Genomic DNA, 21,325 nt, shown 5'->3' on the forward strand with positions numbered 1-21,325 from the left:
ACTATGGGTGGCATTGACAATTCTTCTGGCTCTCTTAATCACTCGTGTATTGTGCATCAACCCCACCAAAACACATTTATTTTGCTTGCAAGATGATGTTCTGTTGTGGAGCTTAAAACATACTCCATCATTAATCCTGCTCAGCTTATTTGTCTGGAAAATCAAAGCCTGCTAATTAATACTTGGATCCAAAAGCAAATCGCTACACATGATTGTTATGCTTCTGTTTTATTTATGTTAATACAATGGCCAAATTAAAGTAGCTGTGACAAACAAGCTGCAGAAAATACTCTGCTGCTTCCTATCAGCTGCCAGCACAGTCCACAGGTACATCAGGACTTCCGAATTCATCCCAGTCAATAAGGAAAGAGAGATGCTATGGAAATTTGTAGCTGGAGCTAATTGTATTGCTAATACAGTCAAATTATTGATAATTAAAATTAGGAAACAACATTTTTCAGAAGTGTTAGATTATTGTGTTGTGTAATGCTATCAAGGGAACATTCAAGAACATTCAATTTAGAGAAAGCATAATACACTATTCTAAATTAGTTTCTCATCTTCCGGCAGCATTACATCAAAACCTATATACAGTACATAAAATGGAAGACAGCAAAATATGATAAGATTACAATAATCTTTTGTCTACTTACAAGTAGTAATACATATTATCTTTCATCTCTAGACTAAAAAATTAACATGAAAACCCTGTTTTTTATATTGTTCAAGGTTTATACAAGTTCATGAGGAAAAACGCATGCCTTAAACTGAAAATAGCAAAATATACAGATAACAAATGTTGCTATACATTCTAGTGAAAAGAGTAACTATAGGTTCAAACTGTAAACTAAGGATGTAAAATATTCCATACGTAAGTCTGAATCGTACATTCAAACATTTCTGTGAGGTTACAAAACCTGTTTCCAATGGAAAATGCTCCACTGATTTCAGTTCATTCCAATGTCCTGCTGATGTCAAGGCAATTAAATTCCAAGTCAGCGTTTCTTTCAGTGCTATGGTTATAAGTAGCTTTTAATGCTGATTCAGCCACTGTACCTAGGTTCTTTCCATTTTTATCTTATGTAAAAATAAGCAATGTTCACAATATAGATTTTACTTGCATGTTATTTACACACATCATCAACCATGACTACAAGGGAACTGACCTCCAGCAAAAGGAGGAGAACTTCACATAGTTCTGTGGTGAAAATTCTATCACTTGCAAAAAATCGTGTCTACATTCAGGGTTTTCTGGCACATTTTTGTCAACAGTTCCAATGTTAATAAATAAGTCAGCAGGAAGTTTGTGTGCAGTCACATCTGTCAAAAGCAGCACTGAACAGTCTACATTCTGCACCCAATATAAGTAGCATTCATGGGTAAGAAACACCAAGAACTTTACATTGCCTTGAAATTTATCTCTGGTCAATGGATCAAAATTTTGAGGAGAAAGTACAAATTACATTTAACATTACAAATCACAAACAACTTTTTAGGCACATAACCTTTGAACAGATTCCTATTTTCCCTCTAAGGAAACTGAAAATAATCATCTTGTTTTTACAGAAATCCTTGTTGGGATTTTGATGGGTCTTTCCAGTGTCCTGTGGTCAAAGTCCAGTAATCTGAAATTGCACTTCTGTCAGCCCATCCTGATTTTCAGGTGTGGGCTAAAACTACTGAACAGAGTCTTTGTTGAACATGATAACCCCAAAATTCCAGCTTACCACATTGGTACAGTACTTCCAAATGTTGAAATTGTTTTGGTATCTTGGGAGATCAGCGTTGCCAATGCTGTTTGTGTACTTCTCCCATTAAAGGCTGCTTTAGTGTTTAAACGAGGTAGTATTTGTAGCAGGTCAGTAACATTTCTGTCAATTCAGCTGATGACTGGCCATTTTGATTAAGGTAATGCAATCCAGGTGTTACCAGACTGGGAAAGTAATAAATGCTGGCCATATCTCATCTTAAAACAAGTCAAAACAGGCAACAGTTAATGTAATGCTGAACAAGAAAAGCTTCAGTGCACTTCTCCTGGAAAATAAAGAGGATGATCGATACCCATAACAGAAACTAATGAGGCAGAAATCTTCCTTGTCCTTGAAGATATGCTGTGCATTGCAGTGTTATAACGGTCTCAAGGCATTATTAGCTACCCATTCACGATGAAGAGAAAAGGTAAACTTGAGCAGCATTTGACAAAGGTATCTTCTAAGCAGCATCATTTTTGCAAAGTTCCAGTAATAGAGTAGATGGGTCAATCTGAATGAAAGAAAACAAAAATGTTGCTTAGAAATAATATATCATAGCTTAGTAATTTTAGCAATTAAAACACACATTATTGTCAGGTTGTTTCTGAAATATTAAATACTTAGAAAAGTATATTAAATACTTAGAAAATTGGGATCATCAACTCCATCTGCGGTTTTTGTTTGCTTTTTAGCTGGTTCGACACAACATTCTGGGCTGAATGGCCTATTCCTGTGCTGTACTGTTCGTTATCGAAATCTAGTGCAGGAATTAATTTATTCTTACGGTCTTCAAGGACTTGCTTGGTTAGCCACCTAAGCATGGTATCAATGCACAGGAAATGTTACTTTCAAGGTAATGTTTATTTCTGTAACAGTAATTAAGAATTAGAAACAGGAATGTAGAGACCAGTCCTGTGGGTGGTACGTGAAAAGCAAACAACATTTGTGTAAGCATACTGGGCAGCTCCAATTTCATGATTCAAGCAAAGGGTTTGAATTAACAGAGGTCTCAGAATAGTCTGCAGATAATGGTCACAAGCCAAAAATATACTAGAAAACAAACTAATACTATAACTAGAATGCAATTTAGCAGGCGTGGTTTAGCTTAAGAAAAGCCCACCAGTCTTTATAGTGACATATTAATGGTGCTGTGAAATAATGTTAAAAGTGGCAAGTAGCATTCATATTATTTAATATTCACCTCTAACAGGAGAGGGCCCAAATGACTAAGTAATGACTTATAGACAATATAATGCTAGAGTGTACATGGAGAATACTAAGTGTTACTATTGGCGCAAGCTCTTTTCAGCTTCTTAAAGTGCAGTTATCAAGAGATAGACCAGGCCATTTTTGTTTGTTACCATTCAACTGAAAGATTAACAAAAGAAACCCAGTTTCAATTTCGTAAGTTTTTTAGTTTGAAAAACTTTGTTCTTGATAGCCCTATCTTATTTAATTTCTTTTTCAAACCTTCCTGGACAGATCAAGCTTTTAACATATGGAAAAGGAAAGGTATAAAATGTTTTCGTGATCTTTTTTTTGAAGATACTTTGATGTCATTTGATCAATTTTCCAACAAATTTGAATTACCTAAATCTAATTTTTTCAGATATTTACAAATTAGAAATTTCTTGCATAAAGTTTTACCATCTTTTCCTAATTCAACTTTGGTGGACATTACAGATTTGATCTTTACCTTAAATCCTTGTCAAAAGGGATTAGTAGCTTTTATTTATAATATGATTATGAAGATACAACCAGAAATATCAGTTAGAATTAAACAAGAATGGGAAAAAGAACTTCAATATAACATATCAACAGATAAATGGGGAAAAATTTTGCAGATGGTTAATTCTTCTTCTATATGTGCTAAACATGCTTTAATACAATTTAAAATTGTACATAGAGCTCATATGTCTAAAGATAAACTTGCTCGATTCTATTCTCATATTAACCCTCAATGTGACAGATGTCATTCAGAAGTGGCCTCATTGACCCATATGTTCTGGTCATGTCCCACTTTACATAATTATTGGAAGGACATATTTACTACTATTTCCTCAATTTGGAATATAGATTTACAACCTCATTCTATTACTGCAATTTTTGGCATACCAAATGAAGATGGTAATCAGTTTTCCCCTTCAATCAGACGAATGATTGCTTTTGTAACATTAATGGCCAGAAGGTCTATATTACAAAATTGGAAAGAAGTAAATCCTCCTACCACATTTCAATGGCTTTCTCAAACTATTTCTTATCTGAGCTTGGAAAAAATTAGAAGCACTATCTTTGACTCATCAATTAAATTTGAAGAAACTTGGAGACCGTTTATTAGACATTTTCATATGAATTAATTTGGCCTTTTCCAGACCTTTTCTCTGCTTATTCATGTTCAGGTATGGAGTTCCGGAGTTCTTTGACACTATCATATACTTGTAAACTGTTATTATTGCCCAGGTTAGTTTAGTTTAGTGTTTTTTTTTATATATTTTTTTTCACATATTTTTAATATATTTTTTTCTTTTTTTAATGGTTATTTTTGTTTTTTTTTCATATAATCATGTGGACTTGATTGATTAAGGTATTCTCTTCTGTTGATGTTTAGTAGGATATTGTTATCTTATTATCAATGTGATTTCAAGTCTATTGTATTCACAACTTACTTATTACTATGTTATTTTTTTGTGTATATATGAAAATCAATAAAAAGATTGAAAAAGAAAAAGAAAGAAGAAACCCAGAAAATGAATATCAGATGCAAGTCAATCTGCGGCTGGAAAATCAAGTCTTCAAAAGGAAGTTTTTGAAGGATTTAGCCACAAGCAAAGATTTAGTGTACATCACTGTAATCATGCACTGGCAGTCCATAGTCTCAAAGGTAGCATCAATCACATAATTCCATTGCCATGCAATTCCTGCCTGTACATGTTCAATGGACCTTGAAACATTGGATTTAAAATCATGTGGATATATCACTTTCATTAGTTCTCAAGAATTGGTAAATACAGACAGCCTACTTATTTCAATATCCAGTTGTTTTGAGATATTTTCTCCTTTTCAAGAAAGAAGTTAATAACCATATAACAACTACAACACGGAAACAGGCCATCTCGGCTCTTCTAGTCCGTGCCGAACACTTACTCACACCTAGTCCCACTGGTCCACACTCAGCCCATAATCCTCCATTCCTTTCCTGTCCATATACCTATCCAATTTTACTTTAACTGACAATACCGAACCTGCCTCTACCACTTCTACTGGAAGCTCGGTCCACAATAATAAATTTTCTATTATTTCTCTTCTCAGATCCTCACTCCCTTTATCTTTTAGTAAACTAACTGAAAATTTGGTAGTTAAACATACTTTGAGGATCTGGGTACAATTTAGAAAATACTTTGGTCTACTGAGATTTTCTTTGTCTAGTCCCATCTGTTTTAACTATTCTTTTAAACCTTCGATGACCAATTCAGTTTCTAAAGAATGGGATAGATTGGGTATTAAATTCTTCCAGGATCTGTTTGTTAGAGGAAGGCATCTTTCGTTTGAGCAAATGTCAGCTAAACATAGTTTACCCAAAACTCATTTTTTTTTTGTTATTTACAAATTAGAGACTTTCTGCGTTCTCAACTATTGTATATATATTTCCTATAAGTTCCGATAAGGGCTTATTAGATGTAATTTATAATTTGAAACCTTTTTATAATAGTTCAATAGCCAATATTTATGGTATGTTGCTAGGAATGAGAAACTTTTCTATAGACAAAATTAAAAATCTTTGGGAACAAGATTTACAGACTTCAATTTCTGAGGAAACCTGGAATGAAATTTTTAAATTGGTTAACACTTCATTGTTATGTGCCCAGCATTCCCTTTTACAATTTAAAGTGGTTCATAGGGGTCACATGTCTAAAGATAAGCTATCTCGTTTTTATTCTGATACATCTCCTTTCTGTGATAGATGTAATAATGGAGAAGCTTCATTAATTCACATGTTTTGTACATGTCCAAGCCTTGAAAGATACTGGAAGGAAGTATTCCAAACTTTCTCAGTACTTTTCAACGTAAATTTTAAGCCTAACCCTTTGACCGCATTATTTAGTATTGTTGGAGGAAAAGACTTTATTTTGGAGATGCCTGATTTGCATAATTTGGCTTTTACTTCTCTTATAGCTAAAAGGGCACTCTTGCTTAAATGAAAGGATACTGTTCCACCTACTCATGCTCAATGGTTACCGGATGTTATGTCATGCTTAAATTTACAGAAGATCCGATGTTCAGTTTTTGAATCTAGCCAAGACTTTTATACATTGTGGGGACCATCTTTGAGTTATTTTCAAAACCTTTGATTTGTTGTAAAAGTACAGATGGTAGCTAATAATATATTTTATTATTATGATAAGGGTTTTTTCCCCCCCTTTTTTCTTGCATTTCCTAACAGCTCTGACTTTGGTAGTGGGTTTAGATATTTTTCTGTATAACAAAATTACTATATTTCAATATTACAATTTAATTTAATTTTTATGAATACAGGGTTTTGTAATTGTAACTGTATTTTTAATACAATGTAGTTGGTACTATTCCCTTTGCCTGAAGGACAACAGAAGTTCAGCAGGAGTGGCCATTCACATCATCTGAATTACAGAATTCTGCTTCACAACTTCCTTTTAGTACTGTCAACTCTACTTCCAAACATTTCAGTCAGAGTATCTTTCATAAAAGATTCTAGTCATTATTACAAATTCAGCCAAATGCTATGAAAACTGCAGCCAAAACCATTGTACTTATGAAGATGTATCATCAGAATAGGGATCATAAGAATGAAATAAAAATTACTTTGAGAATTTTAAATAGATATTGTCTAGATGACTAAACCAATTGTTAAGTTCACTTTTTTTCAAATTCTCAATGATAATGCAAAGGTAGAATCAATAATGGAATTGCATAAGATAAATTACGGCACAACACAATAGCACAGTGTGGAAATTTTATCGCCTCAATGATAAAGACCAATGACAACATGATCTTTTAAATACCAATCACTTTTATATTAAATAGTCCTATTTACAAGCATTGAGTTTATGTCCTAGATGCTTAGGGACCTAATCTAAGTGTGTTGTAATACTGTACCCATAGCTTCTGCCTGCTCTTGGCCCACCAAACATATCTCTTGTCCAATTCTTTCTCACCCGCATCTGCGAAACTTCTCAAGCGCTCTCAATTCTCATTCTGATATGTCTATCCATAGCCTCCTCTACTGTCAAGATGAAGCCACACTCAGGTTGGAGGAACAACACCTTAGATACTGGCTGGGTAGCCTCCAACCTGATGGCATGAACATTGACTTCTCTAACTTGTTAATGCCCCTCCTCCCTTCTTACCCCATCCCTGATATATTTAGTTTTTTACCCCCTCTTTCTCTCTCTCTGTCCATCACTCTGGCTGTTCTCCATCTCCCTCTGGTGCTCTCCTCCCCCCTTTCTTTCTCCCTAGGCCTCCCATCCCATGATCTTTTCCCTTCTCCAGCTCTGTACCCCTTTTGCCAATCACCTTTCTGGCTCTCAGCTTCACCCCACCCCTATCATTTCCCCCTCCACCTCCTTCTTTCAAATCTCTTACTATCTTTCCTTTCAGTTAGTCCTGACGAAGGGTCTCGGCCTGAAACGTCGACAGTGCTTCTCTCCATAGATGCTGCCTGGCCTGCTGTGTTCCACCACCATTTTGCGTGTGTTGCTTGAATTCTCTGCTCTAATTTGTTTTTAATCTTTACCATAGATCTCTATTCTGTGTAAACAACTACCCCTCATTGGCAACAAATCCACATAAAGCCTTCGGATCCTGTGCTCCTTTTGGGAACAGAGACCTAATTGGTTCCTTTCCATCATCAGTCACATACACGTGGCAGAACTTCTCCTACCACAACAACTTCTGATTCCCAGAACAAAAAACAAACTGCTGGAGCTATTTAGTGCGCAGGGCCAAGTGATTGTCAACATTTTAGGTTGAGACCCTGTATCAGAACTGAGTGTAAAGGGGAGATCCATAAGATCATAGAGATGCAAGAGCAGAATTAGGCCATTTAGCCCATCAAGTCTGTTCTGCCAATTCATCATGCGTGATACAATTTTCCTCTCAGCCCCAATCTCCAGCCTTCTCCCCGTATCCCATTATGTCCTGACCAATCAAGAATCTATCAAACTCTGCCTTAAATATACCCAATGACTTGGCCGTCTATGGCAATGAATTTCACAGATTTACCACTTTCTGGCTAAAGAAATTCCTCCTCAGCTCCCTTCTAAAAGGACATAGCTCCATTTTAAGGCTGTGTCATCTGGTCTTAGACTCTAACACCATAGGAAACATCCTCTCCACATCCACCCTATCAAGGCCTTTCACCATTCGATATGTTTCAACGAGGTCACCCCACATCCTTCTGAATTCTAGTGAATACATGCCCAGAGCCATCAAACACTATTCATATGACAAGCCATTCAATCTTGGAATCATTTTCATGAACCTCCTTTAAACCCTTGTCCAGTTTTAGCATATCCTTTTTAAGATAAGGGGACCAAAACTGCTCCCAAGTCAGGCCTCACCCAGGCTTATAAATTTTCATCATTACATCCTTGCTTTTATATTCTAATCCACTTAAAAAGAGTGCTAACATCGCATTTGCCTTCCTCACCACAGAATCAATCTGCAAATAAACCCTTATGAAATCCTGCACAAGGTCCCCCAAGGCCCCTTGCGCCTCAGCTTTTTGTATTTCCTCTCCATTTAGAAAATAATCAACACTTTAATTTCTTCTAACAAAGTGCATGACCAAAAACTTCCCAACTATTTTCTATCTGCCATTTATTTTCCCATCCTCCTAATCTGTCCAAGTCCTTCTGTAGCCTCTCTACTTCTTCAAAACTACCCACTACTCTACCTACATGCATATCATCTGCAAATTCTGCAACCAAGCCATCAATTTTATCATCCAAATCATTGACATGTACTATAAAAAGAATCAGTCCCAACCCAGACCCCTGTGGAACACTACTAGTCACTGGCAGCCTACCAGAAAAGGCACCCTTTACTCCCATTCTGTGCCTCCTGCTAGTCAGCCACTGCTCATCCATGCTAAAATCTTTCTTGTATACCATGGGCTCATAGATTGTTAAGCAGCCTCATGTGTGGTATCTTATCAAAGGACTTCTGAAAATTCAAGTACAAAACATCAACCGATTCTCCTTCGTCCTGTTCATTATTTCTTCAAAAAATTCCAAAAGATTTGTCAGGTAGGATTTCCCTTGGGAAACCATGCTGACTACAGCCTATTTCATCATGTACCTCCATGTACCAAGACGTCATCCTTAATAATCGACTCCAAATCTTCCCAACCACTGGGGTCAGACTAACTGGCCTATAGTTTCCTTTCTTCTGCCTCTCTCCTTTCTTGAAGGCTGGGGTGACATTTGCAATTCTCTGGTTTTCCTGAATCATTTCAGAATCTAGTGAATTTTGAAAGATCATTATTAATGCTGCCAAAATCACTTTAGCTACCTCTTTCAGAACCTTGGGGTGCAGACCATCTGTCCAGAGGACATATCCACCTTCAGAACTTTCAGTTTCCCATGAACCTTCTCTCTAGTAACAGTAACTTCACATACTTCATGACCCCTGACACCTGGTGCTTCCACCATACTGCTTGTGTCTTCCACAGTGAAGACAGATGCAAAAAACTCATTCAGTTCTTCTGCCATTTCCTTGTGCTCCATTACCTTCTCCCCAGCATCATTTTTCAGTAGTCTGATATCCACTCTCACCTCTCTTTTACACTTTATGTACCTGAAGAAACTTTTTGTATCCTCTTTAATTTTGTAATCCACCTTTACCTTCTTAATGACTTTTTTAATGGTCTTCAGTTGGTTTTTAAAAGCTTCCGAATCCTCTAACTTCCCACTAATTTTTGCTCCCTTATATGTCCTCTCTTTGGCTTTTATGACGGCTTTTATTTCTCTGTTAGCCACGGTTGTATCATCTTGCCTTTAGGATCTCTTTGGGATGTATATATCCTGTACCTTCTGAATTATTTCCAGAAATTCCAGCCATTGTAGCTCTGCTGTTATCTCTGCCAGTGTTCTTTTCCAATCAATTCTTCTCTCATCTTTCCATAATTCCCTTTACTCTTTCTTTTGTAATTTATTTTTATTGAAATTCAGCCTCATACAAACATTTCCATAAGATATATTTCAGATACTGTATGTATATATCATATATTCATGCTTGCCACAAATCTCCACATAGTATTTATCTGGGGTATACACTTATAGAAGAGAAAAGAAAGAACAAACAAAAGGGAAACTATATACAAGTAGGGGGTGATTTTTTTTTACAACATACTTATTGATTTGTGAGAATAAAATCAGGCCTATGGGGTGTTATGTAGTTAAACCATTTTTCCCAGTATGAATCAAGTTGTTCCAATTTATGATTGACAGATGCTGTTATCTTCTTCATTTTGTAAATGTCCACTGTAATTTCCATCCATGCATTTAAAGTTAGGCTCTCCTGTGATAACCATTTCCTGATAAGAGTCTTTTTACCAGCCATCAACAGTACATTCATTAAATATTTATCTCTTTTCAACCATTCTTGAGGTATATATCCAAAATATATGGTCTTACTTTCTAAGGGTATTTCCCATTTAAAGATGTCTTGTAGGGCATTGTGTATCCCACTCCAATAGTCTTTAATAATGGGGCAATCCAAGAAAATATGGTAATGGTTTGCATTTTGATTTCCACAATTTCTCCAGCAAACAGGGAGGTTACTATCATAATGGGATTTCTGAGAGGGTGTAATAAAATATCTTATCAGGTTTATCCATCCAAACTCCCCCCATTTCTGTGAACTGGTACACTTCCATTGGTACCTCCATGTCATTGTCCATTGTTCCTCAGATAGTTATCCCTCCTTCCTTCTCTCATTTTATTTTAATGTATGAAGTTGAATGTGTTTTAAGTTTTGACAGACTCTTATACATGCTACCATTATCTGAATTACATGCTTTTCTAAACAGTTCTATCAAACATGTACTTGCCTTGGTTACATTTTTCACCCTCCTATTAACATAATGTCACATCTGCAAATACCGATAAAAGTCTTGTTTTCCTAATGTGTTTCTCCTTAAGCATTTCAAAACTGAACAGTGTTCCTTCTTTCATTTGTTACTTATCCCGTAACTGGATAACTTACCAGCAAAGATAGAGAGGTCTGTTGAAGTCTGTTGTCACTATTTTCAAACGTTTTTATTTATAAAGGGACACAAACGTAGGGTTAATACATACTTTCAGATAGTGCACATCGTCAACATTCAATCTAAAGCGCGGGTATAGTAATAATCATCATTAAGGAGTGAGCTCTGCTGGTGTCTAGTGGTTAATAGATTGTCCGTTGGACAATATAAAAGTCACTCTGAAAGTCTGCGGGCCTCAGCCCTTTGAAAGTCGCTGGGTTTTGCGTGGGGCGACCGAGAGAGAGAGATTGGGGGGAGAAGAGAAAGAACTTGCCGAGTCTTGATGAATCTTCCGTGAAATCGGGGGAGTGATGGTTTCCTCTCCCCGATGTTAGTTAAAAGCGGTTTTCTGTGATTCCAGCCACAAATTCCAATCCCGGAATCTAACGCACGTGGCTTCCTTCAGAATGGCATCCCGCTGCTGCGGGACCACTTTCTCGTGTCTTCTGGGTGCGTCTGAGGGGCTGTCCCCCTGAGACTCACCTTTATACTTCCTCACGGGGTCGCAGGTGTCAATCAGGTTGTGATGATGCAATCTCTCTCTCAACCAGCCCACCTTGCCTGAGGGCTTTTCACGTGGTCTCCATGAGACAATAGTTGCTGGCATCTTATTCTGTATTCCTGGTGGGACGTACAATTTATCACGTATCTCTCTCTCTCACTTCCTGGGTCTACTGACCCCCCACCCCCAACGGGTGCTCTTGCGATTCTCACAAAGGAGGGGGCTGGGATCATAACACATTATACTGCATAGAACTGTTATTCCTTTAGCTGTCCAGTCCTTAAATCTAGCATCCAGTTTATTTGGAGTAAAATCCGAGTCGTATGCACATCATTTTAAGAATTACAATATTTCTCTCTAGTTTATATTCTTTTATAATAGTTTTCCATATTTCAAGAATCTATTTCACCCACGGGTTATCAATAGTATTTATGTACCTTTGTAGGTTGCTATCAGCCAAAATTGCCTGTATGGGGATGGAAGGTATCTTCTCAATGTTTTTCCATTGAGCATCATAAGATGGGTTGCACCAGCATTTCAGAGCTCTCAACTGTGTTGCAAAATAATAATCTCCAAGAGAAGGTAGGCCCCATCCTCCCTTTTCCTTGGCTAATTGCAAAGTTTTGAGACAAACTCTAGATCTAGGTCTTGCCATATATACCTTTATAACATTTTGTGCCATTAATTGAATTGGTTTTGGTTAATCTCTATTGGTAGGTTCTGAAAGAGATATAATAGTCTGGGCAATATATTCATTTTAATGGATTCAATCCTTGAACTGAGACTAAAGAAAGGAATTAGATTCCATCTTGTTATGTCTTCCTTCTTTTTTTATATATAGGCAAATAATTGCATTCTGATAATTTTGCCAAATCTTTTGGCATGACGCTGCCCAAATATTTGAAAGACTCTATTTGTCATGCCAAGGGTAACCTACTTTCAATTTCTTTTGATAGGTTATAGCTACCGTAGATTCCGGACTACAGAGTGCACCTGATTAAAAGCCGCACGCTCTAATTTTAGAAAGAAAATCAATTTTGTACTTGTACAGGCTGCACCGGATTTTAAGCCACAGGTGTCCCACATTGTAATATGAGATATTTACACAGAAAGATATTACACGTGAGGATTTTTTAACTTTTAATTAAATCCGTATGGTAACATAAACAAATACATATTGCAAATGCTTTTTTTCGAACAGTGCCTGTAACACAGCTACTTTGAAATATACATACGTATCGGTAACACACAAATTACGTTGCGTATACTTTTTTACTGAACAGTGCACGAACAACATTCCAATATCTCCTAACGACTGGTAAAAAAATATATATACTGCAGCCTACCAGGAAAAGTTATTGATCGCCTTTAACTTAAAAGCTGCATCATATGCTTTTCTTCGAGTGTTTTCCATGTTGATGAGGGTGAGTACAAATGACTGATTTACAATAATTTAATTGTGAAAGTGCGCTTGATTTATCGTACAATTTCATTGGACCTCTGTGAACTACTCATCAATTTTATTGGTCTTGCTATGATCCCAGCCCCCTCCTTTGTGAGAATTGCAAGAGCACCCGTTTAGGGGGGGGGGGGGGGTCAGTAGATCCAGTAGGAGAGAGAGAGAGAGAGAGAAACGTGCCAAATTGCACGTCCCACCCGGGATACAGAATAAGACGACAGCAACTATTGTCTCATGGAGACCACGTGAAAAGCCCTCGGGCAAGGTGGGCTGGTCGAGAGAGAGATTACATCATCCCAACCTGATTGACACCTGCGACCCCGTGAGGAAGTATAAAGGTGAGTCTCAGGGGGACAGCCCCCTCAGACACACCAAGAAGACACGAGAGAGTGTTCCCGCAGCAGCGGGGAGCCATTCTTAAGGAAGCCACGTGTGTTAGATTCCGGGATTGGAATTTGTGGCTGGAATCACAGAAAACCGCTTTTAACTAACATCGGGGAGAGGAAACCAACGCTCCCCCGATTTCACGGAAGATTCATCAAGACTCGGCAAGTTCTTTCCCTTCTCCCCCAATCTCTCTCTCTCGGTCGCCCCACGTGAAACCCAGCGATTTTCAAAGGGCTGAGGCCTGCAGACTTTCTGAGTGACTTTTATATTTCCAGCGGACAATCTATTAACCCCTAGACACCAGCAGAGCTCACTCCTTAATGATGATTATTACTATACCCGCGCTTTAGATTGAGTGTTGACGATGTGCACTATCTGAATGTATGTATTAGCCCTATTTTTGTGTCCCTTTATAAATAAAATTAGTGACATCAGACTTCAACGGACCTCTATCTTTGCTGATAAGTTCTCCAGTTACGGGATTCATAACAGTCTACTGTTACGAGGCAAAATGTTTTTGGCGGCATGAAAAAAAAACATGCATTAGCCACACCGTAGTATAGGCCACAGTGTTGCTGCAGTGTTCAAAGCGTGGGAAAAAAGTAGCGGCTTATAGTCCGGAATTTACGGTATATGAAAGTAATTGGGTTTTATCTATGTTGATCTTGTATCCTGATAATTGACCATATTGTTCAAAGGATTGCATCAATTTAGGTAAAGAGCATGTTGGTTGCCCTAGATAGATCAAAACGACACCATGTAACAGGCCAATTTATGTTCTGTCCCTTTAATTGTAATTCCCTGATATCATCCCCTTTACCGTATTACTGATTCATCTGGCTTTAGCTTCTCCTTCACAAATTTCAGGTTTAATTCCATATAACCAAGTAACAATTACAGCATGGAAACAGGCCATCTCGGCCCTTCCAGTCCATGCCGACGCTTACACTCACCTAGTCCCACTGGCCCGCACTCAGCCCATAACCCTCCATTCCTTTCCTATCTATATACCCATCCAATTTTACTTTAAATGACAATACTTTAAATGACTTTAAACCTGCCTCTATCACTTCTACTAGAAGCTCATTCCACACAACTACTACTCTCTGAGTAAAGAAATTCCCCCGTGTTACCCTTAAACTTTTGCCCCCTAAATCATGTCCTCTTGTTTGAATCTCCCCTACTCTCAATGGAAAAAGCCTATCCATATCAACTCAATCTATCCCCCTCATTATTTTAAATACCTCTATCAAGTCCCCCCTCTACGCTCCAAAGAATAAAGACCTAACTTGTTCAACCTTTCCCTGTAACTTAGGTGCTGAAACCCAGGTAACATTCTAGTAAATCTTCTATTTTGTTGATATCTTTCCTATAATTCGGTGACCAGAACTGTACACAATACTCCAAATTCAGCCTTACAAATGCCTTGTACAATATTAACATTACATCCCAACTCCTATACTCAATGCTCTGATTTATAAAGGCCAGCATACCAAAAGCTTTCGTCACCACCCTATCCACATGAGATTCCACCTTCAGGGAACTATGCACCATTATTCCTAGATCACTCTGTGTTACTGCATTCTTCAATGTCCTACCATTTACCATGTATGTCCTACTTGGATTATTCCTACCAAAATGTAGCACCTCACATTTATCAGCATTAAACTCCATCTGCCATCATTCAGCCCACTCTTCTAAATGGCCTAAATCTCTCTGCAAGCTTTGAAAACCTACTTCATTATCCACAACGCCTCCTACCTTAGTATCATCTGCATACTTACTAATCCAATTTAACACCCCATCATCCAGATCATTAATGTATATGACAAACAACATTGGACCCAGTACAGATCCCTGAGGTACACCACTAGTCACCAGCCTCCAACCTGACAAACAGTTATCCACCACTACTCTCTGGCATCTCCCATCCAGCCACTGTTGAATCCATTTTACTACTTCAATATTAATACCTAACGATTGAACCTTCCTAACTAACCTTCCGTGCAGAACCTTGTCAAAAGCCTTACTGAATTCCATATAGACAACATCCACTGCTCTACCCTCATCAACTATCCTCGTAACCTCTTCAAAAAATTCAATAAGATTTGTCAAACATGACCTTCCACGCACAAATCCATGCTGACTATTCCCAATCAGACCCTGTCTATCCAGATAATTATATATACCATCTCTAAGAATACTTTCCATTAATTTACCCACCACTGACGTCAAACGGACAGGCCTATAATTGCTAGGTTTACTCTTAGAACCCTTTTTAAACAATGCAACCACATGAGCAATACACCAATCCTCCAGCACCATCCCCATTTCTAATGACGTTTGAAATATTTCTGTCAGAGCCCCTGCTACTTCTACACCAACTTCCCTCAAGGTCCTAGAGAATATCCTGTCAGGATCCGGAGATTTATCCACTTTTATATTCCTTAAAAGCGTCAGTTCTTCCTCCTCTTTAATTGTTATAGTTTCCATAACTTCCCTACTTGTTTCCCTTACCTTACACAATTCAATATCCTTCTCCTTCGTAAATACTGAAGAAAAGAAATTGTTCAAAAGCTCCCCCATCTCTTTCGGCTCCACACATAGCTGTTCACTCTGATTCTCTAAGGGGCCAATTTTGTACCTCACTAACCTTTTGCTATTAATATAACTGCAGAAACCCTTTGGATTTATTTTCACCTTACTTGCTAAAGCAACCTCGTATCTTAGCTTTTCTAATTTCTATCTTAAGATTCTTTTTACATTCTTTATATTCCTTGAGCACCTCGTTCACTCTATGCTGCCTATATTTATTGTAGATCTCCCTCTTTTTTTGAACCAATTTTCCAATATCCCTTGAAAACCATGGCGCTCTCAAACTTTTAACCTTTCCTTTCAACCTAACAGGAACATAAAGATTCTGTACCCTGAAAATTTCACCTTTAAATGACCTTCATTTCTCTATTACATCCTTTCCATAAAACAAATTGTCCCAATCCATTCCTTCTAAATCCTTTCGTATCTCCTCAAAGTTAGCCTTTCTCCAATCAAAAATCTCAACCCTGGGTCCAGTCCTACCCTTCTCCATAATTATCTTGAAACTAATGGTATTGTGATCACTGGACCCAAAGTGCTCCCCAACACATACAATGTCACCTGACCTATCTCATTCCCTAACAGGATATCCAATACTGCCCCTTCTCTAGTTGGTACCTCTATGTATTGCTGCAAAAAACTATCCTGCAGACATTTTACAAATTCCAAACCATCCAGCCCTTTTACAGAATGGGTTTTCCAGTCTATGTGTGGAAAATTAAAATCTCCCACAATCACAATTATGCTTACAACAAATATCTGCTATCTACTTACAAATTTGCTCCTCCAATTCTCGCTCCCCATTAGGTGGTCTATAATACGCCCCTTTAAGTGCTACTACACCTTTCCCATTCCTCAATTCCATCCAAATAGCCTCCCTAGATGAGCCCTCTAATCTATTCTGCCAAAGCACCGCTGTAATATTTTCTCAGACAAGCAATGCAACACCACCTTCTCTTGCCCCTCCATTTCTATCACACCTGAAACAACAAAATCCAGGAATATTTAGTTGCCAATCACACCACTCCTGCAACCATGTTTCACTAATAGCTACAACATCGTATTCCCAGGTATCAATCCATGCTCTAAGCTCATCCATCTTTCTTATAAAGCTCCTAGCATTAAAATAGATGCATTTAAGAAACTCTCCACCTCTTCCTCTCTGTTTGATACAATCAACTTTATTATCCGTTTCTTCCTTCCCCCCCTACATCTTCAGTCTGAGCGCTCCCCTTCTCTATCATCTGCCTATCCTCCCTCACACTCTCTACTAGCCTTCTCTATTTGTGAATTAACCTCCTCTCCCCTGGTCTCTTCAAATTGATTCCCACCCCCCAACCATTCTAAGTTTAAAGTCTCCCCATTTGCCTTAGCAAATCTCCCAGCCAGTATATTGGTCCCCCTAGGATTCAAGTGTAACCCGTCCTTTTTGTACAGGTCACACCTGCCCCAAAAGAGGTCCCAATGATCCAGAAACTTGAATCCCTGCCCCCTGCTCCATTCCCTCAGCCACACATTTATCCTCCACCTCATTCCATTCCTACTCTCACTGTCTCATTGCACAGGCAGTAATCCTGAGATTACTACCTTTGTGGTCCTTCTTCTCAACTGCCTTCCTAACTCCCTATATTCTCCTTTCAGGATCTTTTCCCTTTTCCTACCTATGTCACTGGTACCTATATGTACTACGACCTCTGGCTCCTCACCCTCCCACTTCAGGATATCTTGGATGCAATCAGAAACATCCAGAACCCTGGCACCAGGGAGGCAAACTACCATCCGGGTCTCCTGATTACATCCACAGAATTGCCAATCTGACCCCCTAACTATCGAGTCCCCTTATTACTACTGCCTTCCTCTTCCTTTCCCTACCCTTCTGAGCTGCAGGGCCAGACTCTGTGCCAGAGGCACGGCCACTGTTGCTTCCCCCAGGTAGGCTGTTCCCCCACCCCCAAACGGTACTCAAACAGGAGTACTTACTGTCAAGGGGTACAGCCACTGGGGTACTCTCTAATACCTGACTCTTCCCCTTCCCTCTTCTAACCGCGACCCACCTGTCTGGTCCTGGTCCTGGTGTGATCACCTGCCTGTAACTCCTCTTCATCAACTCCTCACTCTCCCTGACCAGATGAAGTTCATCGAGCTGCAGCTCCAGTTCCCTAACACGATCCCTTAGGAGCTGCAGCTCGGTGCACCTGGCGCAGATGTGGACTTCCAGGAGGCTAGCAGACTCCAGGACCTCCCACATCCGACACCGAGAACAACAAGCTCTCCTCACACTCATACTTCCCCTTTTCCTCAAATAACAGGAAAAACTGAAACCTAAACCTACCTTGTCTCACCTGCTTCCACCTAAGCCCGTTGAGCCCAAGCCCTTAAGCCTTCACTCTGCTCCCGGCTCACTTCACTGCCCACAAACGACACTGCCCGCTGTATAAGGCTGTGTCCTTTTTAAATCTTCCCTGCTTCACTGCCCGCCCTCACATGCCTGCACAGTCCCAACTCTCTTAACTGCAATGAGAATAAGAAAAAAATCAAGATGGCTCCCACCACACTCCCATTCTGATCTTCCAACTCCCTTCTCCAAACTCAATCATATTATGATCACTTTCCCCTAAGGGTTCTTTTACCTTAAGGTCTCTAATCAATTCTGGTTCATTCCACAACATCCAATTCAGAATAGCTGATCCCCTTTGTGGGCTCAAACTCGAGTTGCTCTATAAGCCATCTTGTAAGCACTCGAGAAATTCCCCTCCTGGAATCCAGTACCAACTTTATTTTCCCAATCTGCCTGCATATTGAAATCCCCCATGACTATTGCCCTTTTGAAATATTTTTTCCATTTTTCATTACAATTTGTGGACCACATCCTTACAACTGTTTGGGGGCTCTGTATACAACTCCTATCAGGGTCTTTTTAACTCTTACAGTTCCTTAGCTCTACCCACAATGATTCAACACCTTTTGACTCTATGTCATCTCTTTCTAATGATTTGATTTGATTTTTTTAACCAACAGAGTAACGCCACCCCCTCTGCCTTCCTGCTTGTCCTTTCAATACAATGTACATCCTTGGACATTAAGCTCCCAGTATAATGTTGGCCAGAAAGAATGACAATCTTCAAATCAGTGAATTCAAATGAATCAAGGACAGTGGAAACAGTCTTTGTTCTTGCCGTGTGCTTGGGGGATGGAGGCTGCCATTTTGTGAAGACACTCGGTTCTCCATTTTGTGAGCTTGACATGCTGGACTTGATTAGTGTCTTAAAGAAGACACAAAGACTTCAGGTAATCTACTGGACAGGAGGTCATTTCCAAATAAGGAGTTGATTGTGAGGTGTTCTTTGGTTGGCTATAACATGCAGACTTGTGAATGCCTGAGGTGATTCAAGATCATTGCTGACTGAGAACAAAGAGCCATGAGTCAGCAACTGTCCCTCGATGGGAAGAGGACAATAGATGGATGCTGCTTTGGACCAGAGCCAATGACTAAGTGCTAAAGGCCAGACACATGACCTGAAGCCAATGACACAGGAATGTGACATTTGAATTGATAAGACATGGATATAAAAGTGGATGCTTTGTGTGTGCTGGTAGTGGTAACTTCGAAGAATAACCATCGCAGATACAAACGAGAAGAACCCTGCGTGAAGCACGTGGAGAGTGAATTGGGACCACGAGGAACAAAGAGTGCCTGGCCAGCGTAAATTCCTCCACCTTTGCTATTCTTTCACTATCCAGGAGAGTACTTAGTGGGTGTAAGCACAAGGTATTTAGTGTATGAATTCACGTATTTGTTAGTTTGAACAACAAAGGTAAATACAGATCTCTCTGTGCCTCACTCAGAATCGTTGGAAGAGGTAGAAGCAGTATCTCTCTCTTTTCCAATAATCTTTTCAGCCATGATTCAGTGATGCCCGCAACATCATACATGCCAGCCAACCTGCAACTTCATTGACCTTATTCTGCGTGCATCCTGTATTCACCCTTATTGATTTTGTCCATTGTAACTCATCCTGTTGTCTGAAATTTTGCCCCATCAATAGCCTCTCTACACATTACCTCAGCAACCTAATCTTCAGCACTATCAGCCGCCTTTCCTATAAAGCTTCTTGCATTGAAATACATGCAGCTCAGGACACCAGCTGTACCATGCTCAATCTTTTGATTTCTAACTTTGTCTGAGGTCTTACCAATATCTGTCTCCACAACCTCTCCACTAACTGTTCTGGCACTCTGGTTCCCTTCTTCCTTCAACTCTAGCTTAAACCCCACCGTGCAGTTTTACAAATCTTCTCTAACTCCTACATCTACCTAGACTAAACCTCCTCCTAACTTGTCTCTTGCAAAGACGCCATCCATTACTTTTGGTCTCCTGGTATCTGCTACACCTGTTCTCCACTTCAAGACATCTGAAATGTCCTCCTTTTGCATGGAACATGACTTTCCCTCTGCTATTTTTGATACAGCCCTCATTTGCATCTCCTCCACTTCACGCACTTCTGCCCTTTCCCCAGACAGAACAAGGAGAGTTCTGTTGGTCCTCGCTTTCACCTATCAGCCTCCACAATTAGCAGAGCATGCTTGAACATTTTCACTAGCTACATTATCTCACCACCACTCACATCATCTTCTTCCCAGCCCTTTCAGCTTTCCAGAGACCACTCTCCAGCTCATTGTCCCACTCCATCTCCTGGCACTTACCTCTGCATCTGTAGGAGAAGCAACTCCTATCCCCACACCTTCTCTCTCACCACCATCTAAGAAGCTAAACAGTCTTCCTAAGACTGTTCTAAGACAGAGACTCACAAGCAATTCCTCCAACCAATTGCCCTCGATGTTCATGGTCTCCTCTACATTAGCGAGACCATACAAAGACTCAGCATCACTTCTGCAGAGCTCCTTCACTCTACCCACAATGATTACCTTGAGCTTCTGGCTGCATGTCACTTTGCCTCCCTTTATTGTTTCTCACGCCTGTCTCTCCTCAATTATTCTCCAATGCCATGGTGAGGTCAACCATGAACTAGAAGTACAGCACATACTCTGCATGGGTAGCTTATGAAGGTATGAACACTGATGTTTCCAAATTTAGGAAAATCCTCACATTCTGCTGTGTTCTTTTTCCATTCCCATCAGGCCACCATATTATCTCTTCCTCTGTTCACCTTTTCCATCTCTTCCTTCCCACTCTCTACATGCTCATTATAGTCACAGAGTATTACAGCACTATAACAACGCTTCAGCCCATCCAGTCAATTCTGACCCAATCCCCTGCCTAGTCTACCTACCTGCACCCAAGCCCACACCCCACCCACCCACTTCTATTGGCAGCTTGTTTTATCACC

At 39.3% G+C, this 21,325-nt stretch overlaps 1 protein-coding gene across 5 annotated transcripts in view; it reads right to left on the bottom strand.

The window, feature by feature from the left end:
• Window positions 1-212: 212 nt before the first annotated feature.
• The window catches only part of LOC132391499 (insulin receptor substrate 2-like), a 164,637-nt gene continuing 143,524 nt past the window's right edge, over window positions 213-21,325 (bottom strand). For all 5 annotated transcript variants that reach the window (XR_009511251.1, XR_009511252.1, XR_009511250.1 and 2 more), the window contains one exon: window positions 213-2,262. The gene's annotated coding sequence lies outside the window, so the exon portion shown is untranslated. The remainder of the gene's footprint in view (window positions 2,263-21,325) is intronic.

The sequence above is a fragment of the Hypanus sabinus genome, chromosome 3 (assembly GCF_030144855.1).
Source record: "Hypanus sabinus isolate sHypSab1 chromosome 3, sHypSab1.hap1, whole genome shotgun sequence".
Taxonomy (NCBI): domain Eukaryota; kingdom Metazoa; phylum Chordata; class Chondrichthyes; order Myliobatiformes; family Dasyatidae; genus Hypanus; species Hypanus sabinus.